Source organism: Pteropus vampyrus, unplaced genomic scaffold, assembly GCF_000151845.1.
Source record: "Pteropus vampyrus isolate Shadow unplaced genomic scaffold, Pvam_2.0 Scaffold302, whole genome shotgun sequence".
Taxonomy (NCBI): Eukaryota; Metazoa; Chordata; class Mammalia; order Chiroptera; family Pteropodidae; genus Pteropus; species Pteropus vampyrus.
In genome coordinates this window covers 495,380-508,009 of record NW_011889083.1, presented here as the reverse complement: position 1 = coordinate 508,009, position 12,630 = coordinate 495,380, and positions in this window count along the sequence as shown.

Below are 12,630 nucleotides of genomic sequence, written 5' to 3'. Positions count from 1 at the left end.
CGTCCCTCTTCACAAATACATAAGCATATTCAGAAACTTGTTGGTCATATAGGAAATTGCCTTGAAGCCATGGTAGTCTCCAAGTATACTTTACCGTTGAGCTACCCCAAAGAGGCTAAATTAAGATCCTTGAATCATTCGATTTATTAAATCAATTTAAAACAAACAGAAAGAGGAAGAAGAAGTGGTAGGTTAACACATTAAGTATAAGTTGCAGATAGGGCAGGATCAGACTATTTAGATCTTCATTTAAGCAATGGTTACATGACTTGCCACTCCTTCTGCTGCATTAGCATTCCATGTTGATCTTAAAGTTATGAGGACCAGAGTTAAGGTTGAGCAAAGGAGATTAGCAGATAGAAGGTCCTCAGAGTTAACATTACACGCAGTTGCTCTCGCAATACAGGGACAAGTATTGGCGACAGCTGTATTTCACCAATTAGCCTGATGAGTAGCTACGTATTTTATTCGTACTTCTTTCATTGACAAGTCTGGCCTGAATGGTGTCAACAATCAATATAAGATCTCACAAATAACTGAATGCTTAATATATCTCATATGTTAGTGTATCACAAATATTAGGTTCATCTTGGTCTTTTAATCTCTACCTAACGTTGCTGTGTTCTAACATGCCTTATAGGTTAATAACTTGCTTATCTATGTTAATGTACTTAAGGACTGCTGCCCATGTCATAGAAACCATTCAATTACTTATTATCTACATTTAACACATTTTACAAGTCTTACCTATCTTTTGAAACTACTAACTTCTTTCTTATCTATGCTTATCACAACTCTTAAGTTTTATCCATCACATTTGGTTTTCTTGTGTTCCACAATAGAATTAAATATTCTCAGTTAATGTATGAAACATGTATTGCATTAATTAATTGGAAATTACATTTTAAGACCATGAACTATGTTCATGTATTACATTATATAATAAAATTTACATATACATATATATATAATAAAACTTCCTCCAGACTTTTAGCCGATAGGTGCAAAAGATCAGATTAAATAGTGATAACCCACATTTCACTGACTAATGCCATACTTCTCTAACATAAGACCTAGTACTGTCCAATTCTCTGGAAAGTAATTTGGGGAGTCCTCAGAATGCCTCAAATGTACTCTAAAACAGTCTGCTTCATAGTTGTGCTATGATTTTCTGATAGATACAGTGTACTAATATATTTCAGGAATAGAATACATTTACCTTCTAGGAGATATATGAGCCAAAAGAGAAATTTATTTTCCATTGCTGTTTAGAATTTTTTAACAATTTTTTACTTTTTCAATTACAGTTGACATAACAATATTAGTTTCAAGTGTACAACACAGTGATTAGACATTTATATAACATATGAGGTGATCTCCCTGATAAATCTAGTACCCATCTTATACCATATATAGTTATTACAGTATTATTAACTATATTCCATATATATACTCTACATCCCATGACTATTTTGTAACTACCAATTTGTACTTCTTAATCCCTTCTCCTTTTTCACCTATCCCTCCAACCACCCCGCCATCTAGCAACCGTGAAAATATTCTCTGTATCTAAGAGTTTGTTTCTGTTTTTTTTTTAATTTATTTTGTTTTATACATTCCAAATGTAAGTGAAATCATGTAACATTTGTCTTTTCCTTTCTGACTTATTTCACTTAGCATAATACCCTCTGGGTCTACCCATGTTATTGCAGAAGACAAAATTTCATTCTTTTTTATGGCTGAGTAATAATCCTACTGTATATATGTACCACCTCTTCTTTATCCATTCATTTATTCATGGACATTTAGGTCTCCTCCATATCTTGGCTATTGTAAATAATGCTGCAGTAAACATACGGATGCATATGTCTTTTCGAGTTAGTATTTTGGGTTTCTTTGGATAAGTACCCAGAAGTAGAATTTCTGGGTCCTTCCTTGTCTCTTATTATAGCCTTTGTATTAAAGTCATTTTGTCTGGTATAAGTATTGCTACCTCAGCTTTTTGTTGTTGTTCGTTTGTTTCCATTTTCATGAAATATCTTTTCCCATCCCCTTACTTTCAGTCATGTGTGTCTTTCAGTATGAAATGAGCCTTTTGTAGGCCACATATGTAAGAGTCTTGTTTTCTCATCCATTCAGCCATCCTATGTCTTTTGATTAGAGCATTTAATCCATTTACATTTAAAGTAATTGTTGATAGGTATGTAGTTATTGCCATTTTATTATTTATATTTTGATATCTTATAGAAGTTCCTTTAACATTTCTTATAATACTGATTTGGTGGTGATGAACTCCTTTCTCTTTCTCTTGCCTGAGAAGCTCTTTATCTGTCCTATAACTCTAGATGATAGCTTTGCTGAGTAGAGTAATCTTGGTTGTAGGGCCCTGCTTTTCATCACTTTAAATATTTCATGTCAGTCCCTTCTGGCCTGCAGCTTCTGTTGAGAAATCATCTGATAGACTTATGGGAGCTCCAATATAGTTAACTAAATGCTTTTCTCTTGCTGTTTTTAAGATTCTCTCTTTGTTTTTAACATTCGGCATTTTAATTATGATGTGTCGTGGTGTGGACCAATTTGGACTCATCTGGTTTGGGACTCTCTGAGCTTTCTGGGGTTGTATGTCTATTTACTTCACCAGGTTAAGAAAGTTTTCCATCATTATTTCTTTAAGTAGATTCACAATTCCTTGCTCTCTCTCTTCTCCTTTTGGTACCCCTATGATGTGAATGTCGGTACACTTGATGTTGTCCCAGAGGCCCCTTAAACTATCCCCATTCTTTTAGATTCTTTTTCCTTTTTGCTGTTCTGATTAGGTGTTTTCTGCTACCTTATCTTCCAAATCACTAATTTGATCCTCTGCTTCATGTAATCTGTCAATTCCCTCTAATGTATTCTTCATTTCAGTTATTGTATTATTCATTTCTGACTGGTTCATTTTTGCATTTTCTATCTCCATTTTTATGTTTCCTATCTCTTTGTTGAAGTTCTCACTGAGATCTTGAGCATTCTTGTAACCAATGTTTTGACCTCTGCTTCTGGTAAATTGTTTGTCTTCATGTTGCTTAATTCTTTTTCTGGAGCTTTGTTCCGTTCCATCATTTGAGATATTTTTTTTTGTCTCTCCAGTTTAGCTGCCACCCTTTGTTTGTTTCTGTGTATTAGGTAGGGCTGCTATGTCTCCCAGTCCTAGTAGAATGGCCTTATGTAGTAGGTGTCCTGTGGGGCCCAGAGGCACAGTCTCTCTGGTCACCTGAGCCAGGTGCTCCAGGTGTGTCCTGTATGTGGACTGTGTGTACCCTTCTGGTGGAGTTGAGCCTTGTTTGCAGTTGGTACTTCAGTGGGAAGGATTGACCCTCAGGCAGATTGATTGTGAGGAGTGGCTATGACTACAGTGGAGCTATTGTTCAGGGGCTGACACTATGGAACAAATTTTGCTTTAGCAGGGCTCTGGTGCTTGCTGAGTCTGCCCTTTGGTGTGTCATTTTTGGAGGTGGAGTTCTGGTGTGATCTGAAGCTGGCTACTGGGTCTCTAGGTGTTCAAGATCCACTGCGGCCTGTGTCCTGCATGGGGCCACTTGGTGTGAGCTACAAAGTGATCTGCAGATGGTTGCCACTTGTGTTGGGCTTGGAGGTGCCTTAGAGAGGCTAAGCTGGGAACTGAGGCTGGCTCCCACTAGTGTATAGGGTATGCTGAGGCCAGATGTTGCTTGTTTGTGTTTTGTGAACCTTTGAGAGATTTTAGGAAAGTCTTCAGCATGAGCCTAGACAGGCTACTTGTAGGGAAAACCCACTGGAAGTGCCTTGGGTTACCCACAAGATCCCCTGGCAGGATCTCAGGGAATTACCAGTGCGGGTGACAAGTGATAGCCAGGTTGATGGAGGCTCAGATATGGTGTCTGCCAATGCATTTAGGCTTGGTTGAGGGGAAGTCTCAGCAAAGAATAATGAGTTCTACCAGCACTTCTGTCTGAGAGAAAGCTGCCTGAAGCCTTTTCCCTGAAGACAGACAAGTCAGTCCTTTTCATATGTCCCTGGGACCTTTTGAGCTGCTGCCCCAGTGCTGAAACTCAGAGTAAGTGAATCTGTCATTAAGTCCTTAAGAGGAGTGCCTGGGACTCCAGCAGCCCTCAGTCTCACTCAGCCGCAATCTCCGCTGGTTTTCAGAGATAGAAGTTGTGCAGACATCTCTTCCTGACTCTGGAACCCTTGGCTGGGGAGCCTGGTGTGAGCCTGGTACTCATTGCTCCTCAGAGGGGAAACCTATGCAGCTGCTACATTCCTCTTGATTTTCAACCACCACGTGAGGGTGTGGGACCAGCCTTATCTGGGTCTCTGGCATTCCCACCAGATTCAAAGTGCCTTATTCTGTATATCCTTAGTTATAGTACTTATTATGTTCAAGTAGACTTCAGGCAGTTCTTAATGATGGCTTTTCTGTAGTTTAGTTATAATTTTGAAGAGGTCTGGGAAACGATGTGCACAGTATTTACTTACTAACTTATCTTGCCTGGAAGTTTTTTAGAATTTATTTTGAATTTTCTTTCCCTTCATATCACTGAGGTTTTTGTAAGTCCAGTGTTGGAACTGAGTAAAACCATATCTCAAGGATTCTGAGTAAGTCTGAAAATAGTAGTATCTGAAGCTGCCTTGCTGGATCAAGCTCAATATTCTTGACCCTTCCTTAAAGAATCTCTCTTTTTTTAAAGACACCATGATCTTGTTCCAATGAGTTTCTTGTGGTCCTACCCCACTGATTCATCAAGAACAACCACATATATGTGTCACTCTCTGACTCAAGCTGAGACACCTCACACCCACACATAAATTATATATTTATTATTCCAAAATCTTTTAGCAAGCTTGAATGATAGGTACCATTGTGATTGAAGAACGTGTGGTTCCATGGGATAAAGAAACTTGCCAGAATATGATAATTCCCACCTAGACCTGTCATGCTCAAACCCTCTTAGCTCTTGTCGTGCTGGAAGTGAATGCACATATGCTTGTATTGTTTCAAGGTGACTAAGGATAGGAAATACCTTGTCATTACTAACATATAACCTCCTAACAATGAAGCCAGATGCTACTTGTGGAGAAAAAAAATTGTTTCTGGATCCTGACTGTTAACTCCAGGTGATGGGGTTTGTATCAAGGTATGATTATGCCCTTCTAGTTGCATCATGCTGATGGTAGCGGTACAAGTGGTCGTTATGTAGGTGAGTGAAAAGTGGACAGACCATCAATCCAATTTTGGTCTCATGGATTCCCCTCCATATCTTTTTGAGCCTTGGCAACTAGGAAATGGAAATTATTACAAGATATTATTACAATTTCTGTCCTATAGTTCCAAATTTTATTCTATTGACTGTAAGAGATGTTGTACACTAAGACCATGTCTCTGACTAACAGAAATCTTAATTTAAAAAAATTCTAAACATAAGCCCCTTTATGAAGATACCCACTTGAGTCTTGTAATTTGGAAGCTGAAAAATTATCTACTTCCTTTAAGGAAAACTTTGGACCAAGAGGCAATATTTAAGCAGATCTCTGGAACTCAAAGTCAATGGCATATTTCAGAACAATCAAATTTAATATGGTTTGAGGTTTTGCAATAAAATCTCATATGATTCTAAGCAAAGAATGAAACTCTGCAGAGTCCAGGAAAGAACTAACGATACTAAAAAATAGGTTAAACCAAACCAAAGGAAGCAGACAGTAGGATGGGAGGCTCTGCCAACACAGGGTGGATTGGAATAGATAGTCACATACATTATCATTTTCCAAAACATCCTCTCTCCTGAAAGCCAATGTTACCACTTGGCCTGCCAAAGGCTTTGTGACCAGCCATTAATAACATACTCAAGTCAACCATATCCTATGAAGCTCTTAACTCTTTAATCTCACAACAGTACTTTTTTGAAGATGAGTTGGCATATTTCTGTGTTGAAAAAATTTGAAGATTTGGTATTGTCCAGAAAAAGTTGTCTCAAGGGATATTGTCTTTCAGAAGTTATGTAGTCTTTTCCTCTGCTGAATACTCCAGAAGACAGTTAAAATTGTGCCTCATATTTTAAGCCATTCACAATTTATGGGAAATTATTTGCTGTGTTTGGATATTCCTCAAGTAAAAAAAAATATTTAAACATGTGAAATAAAAATGTTATTAATTATTGAAATGCTATTTAAACTTTCTAGGCAGACACTGTATTTGGAATTTTCATGACGTTCTAATTTAATCTTCTAAATAACTCTGTTTTGCAGAGTTGAAAGTTGAAGGAACCAGGCTTAGAGGAGCTAAGTAATGTTTCTACTCAGTCTGGAATACTGGCTTTAAGGGATTAAAGTCTCCTACTCCACCCCTCTGCTACCGATATCATTCCTATAGAAAGCACAACCAAACTTTTCTTTGCAACTGAAATATGTATTTCTTAGTAAAACTTCTATTTCAAAATTTTTGTGGTAAAATACTCATAACATAAAATGTACCATCTTAATCATTTCCAAGTGTACGGCTCAGTGATATTAAGTACATTCATATTGTTGTGCAACCATCACCATAATGGATCTCTGGAACTCTTTTCATCTTGCAAAACTGAAACTCTGTACCCATTAAACAATGAAGCTCAATCACCATTCTAACTTTCTACCTTTATGACTTTGACTACTCTAGATCTCTCATATAAGTGGAATTATACAATATTTGTCTTTTTACAAATAGCTTATTTCATTTAGCATGATGTGTCCTCAAAGTTCATCCATATGTCAGAATTGCCGTCCTTTTTAAAGCTGAATAATAATCTATTGTATGCACATAAGACATTTTGCTTATCCTTTCATCTTTTGATGGACACATGGGTTGCTTCCATGTTTTAGATATTACAAATGCTGCTATGAACATGGGTATACAAACATCTGATTTTAATTCTTTGGGGTATATACCTAGAAGTAAAATTGCTGGATTATGTGGTAATTCTATGTTTGATTTTTTGAAGAAATGTCATACTCTTTACACATCAGTTGTGCCATTTTACATTCTTGTCAATAGTGCACAAGGCTCCAGTTTCTCCACATTCTTGACAACACTGATTATTTTCTTTCTTTCTTTTTTTCTAAATAGTAGGAGATGGTATCTCATGGTTATGATTTGCATTTCCCTAATTATTATTGATGTCGAGCATCTTTTTATTCGCTTTAAAAGATGAGATAGAATGAGTTAAGGAGTGTTCCCTCTTTCTTGGAAAAGTTTGAGAAGAATTCGTGTTAGTTGTTCTTTAAATCAAAGAATTTACCCAGGGAAGCCATCAAGTCCAGGCTTTTCTTCCGTGGAAGATTAGCGATTTTTGATTAGTGATTCAGTATCCTCCCCAGTTATAGGCCTATTGTTTAATAGCCACAAATTTTAGAAATTTCCCGTTTACCTTCTGTTATAGATTTCTAACTTCATCTCATTGTTGTTGGAGAAGATACTTTGTATGATATCTACCTTTCTAAATCTATGCAGATTTAGCTTGTGGCCTAATACTTGTTTTATCCTGGAAAACATCTCGTGTGCACCTGAGAAAAATGTATGTGCCTTTGTTAATGGGTAGAGAGTTGTGTATATGTCTGTTAGATATATTTATTATGTTGTTTAAGTCCTCTATTTCTTTACTTATCTCTGGTTGTTATATCCATTACTGAGAGTAGGGTATTGAAGTCTCCAATTGTTATTGTGGAAATTCTATATCTTTCTTTAATTCTGCCAGTTTTTGATTTGTACATTTTGATTGTGATAAGGGGTATAAATGTTGATAATTGTTATACTTTTTGCTTTATTGAAGATTTATTTATTAATATGTATCATTCTTTGTTTCATACTTTTTTGATTTAAAGTTGTTTTTGTCTGATATTAGCCTAGCCATTTCTGCCTGCTCTCTTTTGGTTACTATTTCCATGGAACATCATTTTCCATCCTCTCACTTTTACCCTATTTGTGTCTTTGGATAAAGTGAGTCCCTTATAAATAGCACATAGGTAGAATTTTTTTTTTTTTTTAAGTTCAGTCTGCCAATCTCTGTCTTTTGATGAGAGAGTTTAATCCACTTACATTTAAAGTAATTATTGATGAGAAGAGACTTCTATAATTTTTCTATTTGTTTTCTATATGGCCTATATTTTTTTTTTGTCCCTCTATTTCTGCATTACTCTTTCTTTTCTATTTAGTTGATTTTTTTATAGTGAAATGTTTTAAGTCACTTTTTAATTTTAATAATAGGTATATTCTAAACCTATTTTCTTTGTGGTTACTATGGGCATTGCATTCAACATTCTATAAAGTTTTAACATTCTAATTTGAATTCGTACAGGTTTAACTTCAGTAACGTACAAAAACTCTGCTCATTTACAACATGATCTTCATCTGCTATTGATGTCACAAAGTTTCATTTTTGTACATTGTGGGTCTGAAAACATAACATAACTGTTTTCTTAATGCAGTAATCTGTTAAATTATGTAGAATCAAAATGTGGAGTTGTAAACCAAAGCTAAAATACTGCTAGCTTTTAGAATAATAATTTAAATATACATATAATATATAATACATAATATGTAATATATATATTAGTCTGTTAAATCATGTACAAAAAAAGTTACAAAATGCTGTTACAATAATGCCAACTATTGTAATTACCGTGTAATTACTCCTACAGCGATATGGCAGCAACCTAGTATGCATCCACTTTCTTCATGTTCATATAATCGAACACAGATATACAAATACATAAATAAAAGTTTTGTCATTTTCGATCGTGACATTATATACAACTATTTGCATCTTGCTTATCTCACTCAAATCATGAAATTTCCTCCTAATCTATTGGTATAGCTTTAACATATTAGAGTGCATTCTTCTACTAAGAATTCTGCAGCCTCATGCACAGGTGTTTCTTTCTATAAGGAATGGCTTTTGAATCTTAATCATCACATTTTCACCATCAGTTATATTCATATGATCTTTCTCTTTTAATCTGTTAATGTAATAAAATATATTGATAAAATCTAGTAATGTTTCAAAATAAGAGTAAACTTTAATCAAATAGGATTTATTTTAAGATTCCAGTGGTGGCTCTACGCAAAAATAGCTTTATTTTCTAGTATTTTGTGCAATGTATACATCTGTGTAAATGACATCAGTGTGTGTGTGTGTGTGTGTGTGTGTGTGTGTGTGTGTGTGTGTTTGTGTATACACACACATATTTAATATTATCTTTATCTGGTTTTAGTTTTAAAGTTATTCTGTGTTCATAAAATTATTTAGAGAGTTTTCCATTTAACATTAGCCTGGGATAACACATATTTTACATAATAAAATTTGAAAGCGAGAAAGGGGAATTCCTAAGTGCCTGAACCAAAAATGGAAACAAAGCTAGAATGATGAGTAGGAGTGTAAGCCAGAACTGAGTTTTCTAAATAAAGTCAGGATTTATGCTGGGCCATCTGTTTCATGTGCCAAGGCTTAGAAGAATTTTACCTTACTACCTTGAGAAACTGTAAGATTCTTATCATCTGCCTGAGCCATTTCATTATGTAGAATAAAGAACTATCTTAAGACATTAAAACTGGTGTGGGGTACAAAACATATATTACCCATATAAACTCAAGCCAAAAAATTAACAGTAAAATACATTAAAACCATTTGATCCATAGAGGTTCCCAACAAAAGTGAAGGTTTTGGGGAATGCCTGCATAACCTGTAGAACTACCTTTGCTGGTGAGGTACTCAGTCCAAAATGAGAAACCACTGCAAACAAATCACCATGAAGGAAATTCAGGAGACGGTACAAACAGGAGAATCATTCAAAACTGGAATTGAAAAATATAGTACTTTAAATTTAAAAACTCAATGGATAAATTAAAGAGATGAGACCAGCTAAAGATAATTTATACATTGAAAGTCTGATCAATAGAAAATATTAAAAAGGTATTAGTAAATACAGATAGTAGGATAGAAGATGCCAATTTAGGTCAAAGAAGTTTCATGAGGCAAGAATAGAAAGAATGCTATACACTGTATACAAAGGGTTACTAAAGGGAAAATTTCTAGAATAAAGACATGAATTTTTCAGAGTAAAAGATGATGCTGAGTCACAAATGCTACAAATTAAAACAAATCACAACTGGATACATTATATTAAAACACAACTAAACTTCAGAGATTAAAAATAATTTAAAACATCTTTTGGTACTTCTCCATATACTGTGTCCTTAACCTATACACGTACTTTTTTCATTAACCACTTCATTCCTTTCTTGCCTTAACTAAAATCTTTCTGTCACCTCAGAGCTCTGTTTTAGCAAACACATTTTCATCTCCCATCCCAGATGTTATGGATGGCCCAGTTTCACAAGCACATGTAGAAACAATTGTTCTTCCAATTTTTGTTAAAATTCCATCTTCTGAGATTATGGCATGTTATTATAGCACCCTTTCTATCTCTCACCATTGTTGTCGTCATTGATTCTCCTGGTTGTTATTTATCATTAATTTATAAATATTTGTGGGCAGGAAGTTCAATGAAATAGAAAATTTCAATAACTCTGAAAAATGGTCTCAAGTTGTTTATCTAATGTGATGATCCACTGACTTCAGTCTCTTTCAGTCAGTCTGGTCCTTTATCATTTATCCAGTATTGCTCAATCTGATCTTCTATCATTTACCCAGCATATAATTCAATTATACCAGACTTCATAATTTATTATGTAACTATTATGCCAGCATTTTCAACTACCTCACTTATTAATCCTTCTTTTTTCTTTCAAAAAGCCAACCCCAGATCAATCCAAATGGCTATGGTTGATCATTATATACCCAGACTAGTAGCTCTGCGTGGTTAAAACTAATCCATGTACATTAGTGCCCGATTCAGGGTCTCCATGTTCATTTGGGCTCTTGATATTGTTTGCCATTTCTTCCACATATCTTCAGTTAACTCTTCTGATACTCACAATAATTACTTTGTACCTTACCACTTTCATCCAGTGTGATGGGTAAGTTTCTTACCCATCACAGCCCCCATCCTTTACTTCATAGAAAATAGATGCTCAGATGACCATGTTAAATGTTCTTCACAAAGAACAACACATAGAAAATTAAACTGGAAAAAGATTTATAATATTCATAATAGGCAATGGGCTATTTATAATATAAAACAGACATAAATAAGAAAAATATTATATTTTCATTTAAAAAGAAAACAAAACATTTTCATTTAAAAATAGACAAAGAACATGACCATTTATATGACTGGCTAAAGTTTGGAAGAGATATCATTTTTTCATCCATCAGTCTACCCAACGCTGGGCATAGGAAGGACTTGTTTGACAAGTATGCAAGGAAATTGCTATTATCTGCAGGTGGTAGAAATAAACAAGTTATACCAATTTGGGTACATATTGCTAGAATTTAAAAATTTAATTCCACTTTTAGGAATTCATCCAAAATATTTGGAACTGATTTTTTTCTTCTAATTTTAAAGAAGAAAGTGGAGATAGACTATTAAGCTGAACACTGATGTGTGAGTAACAGCTATTTGTAGGGTCTAAGGTATATGAAATAAGCCAGTCAAAAGAGAAAATACATTCAGAGAGGTAGGTGAGAAATCAGAAAGTGCAATACCAAGGAAATCAGACAGGAAATGGAATTCCAACAGGAAATCAACAGTACTAACATCTATAAGAAATCAATTAAAATGATTTTCAAATGGATAAAATGTGCTGACTCATTTGAAAGCTGATATTGTTAATACTTGTGGGCAGCTACTACCCGCAGCTATGTGGGGGTCACACTGCTTTTTGCATTTTCAGCCTTGAGGGGCCTGCTGTCCATCAGTGCTGTGGGCGCCGTCCTATTCGCCCTTCTGCTGGTATCCATCTCCTGTCTCTGCCCTTTCTACCTCATTCGCCTGCAGCTGTTCAAGGAGAACATCCACGGGCCTTGAGAACTTTTTTGACACTTAATATCACTTTTGGAAATTGTAAAATGCACCTGTTGCTAACCAACTGGGTAAACCTCCATGATGAGTAAATACACATACATATTTACTGTTGTTGCCTTTTTAAAGTCTCTTGTATTCAGATTTAAACCAAATGATAAATAGATCTAAAGTTTGAATCTCAGGCTTTTCACTAGGCAACGTTGCATTGGTATTTTGCTCTAGGCTATCAAAATAAAAACTATTTGAGAAGTTGGCTGCTGTTTTCATCTGGAAAGTCCAGGGAAGGGCCCCGAGCTGCTGCTGGGAAAGAGAAATTGTTCTCTGGCCCGTGAGCTGGTGTGTTTGTCTGGTGAGTGGCTTCAGTGGTTTCATCCATTGCTGAAAGAGCCAAGAAAAAGGGATAAAACGGGACTGTAACCCAGACCACAATGAGCGGGACAGGAACAGTAGCCAAGTGAGTGTTTTGTTTGTGTGCTGCCTCTCCTGGCACATCAAATTGCTGCAGATTATATGGACTTTTAATCATTATTTAAATATGAGCGATTCAGCCTTGGCATTCACTGGGTTTTTATACCACTTGTGGATAATCCACAGGTGCTAGCACATCTAACTCCAAATTACGATTTCTCAATGCATAGTGTGTCATGGCAGGAA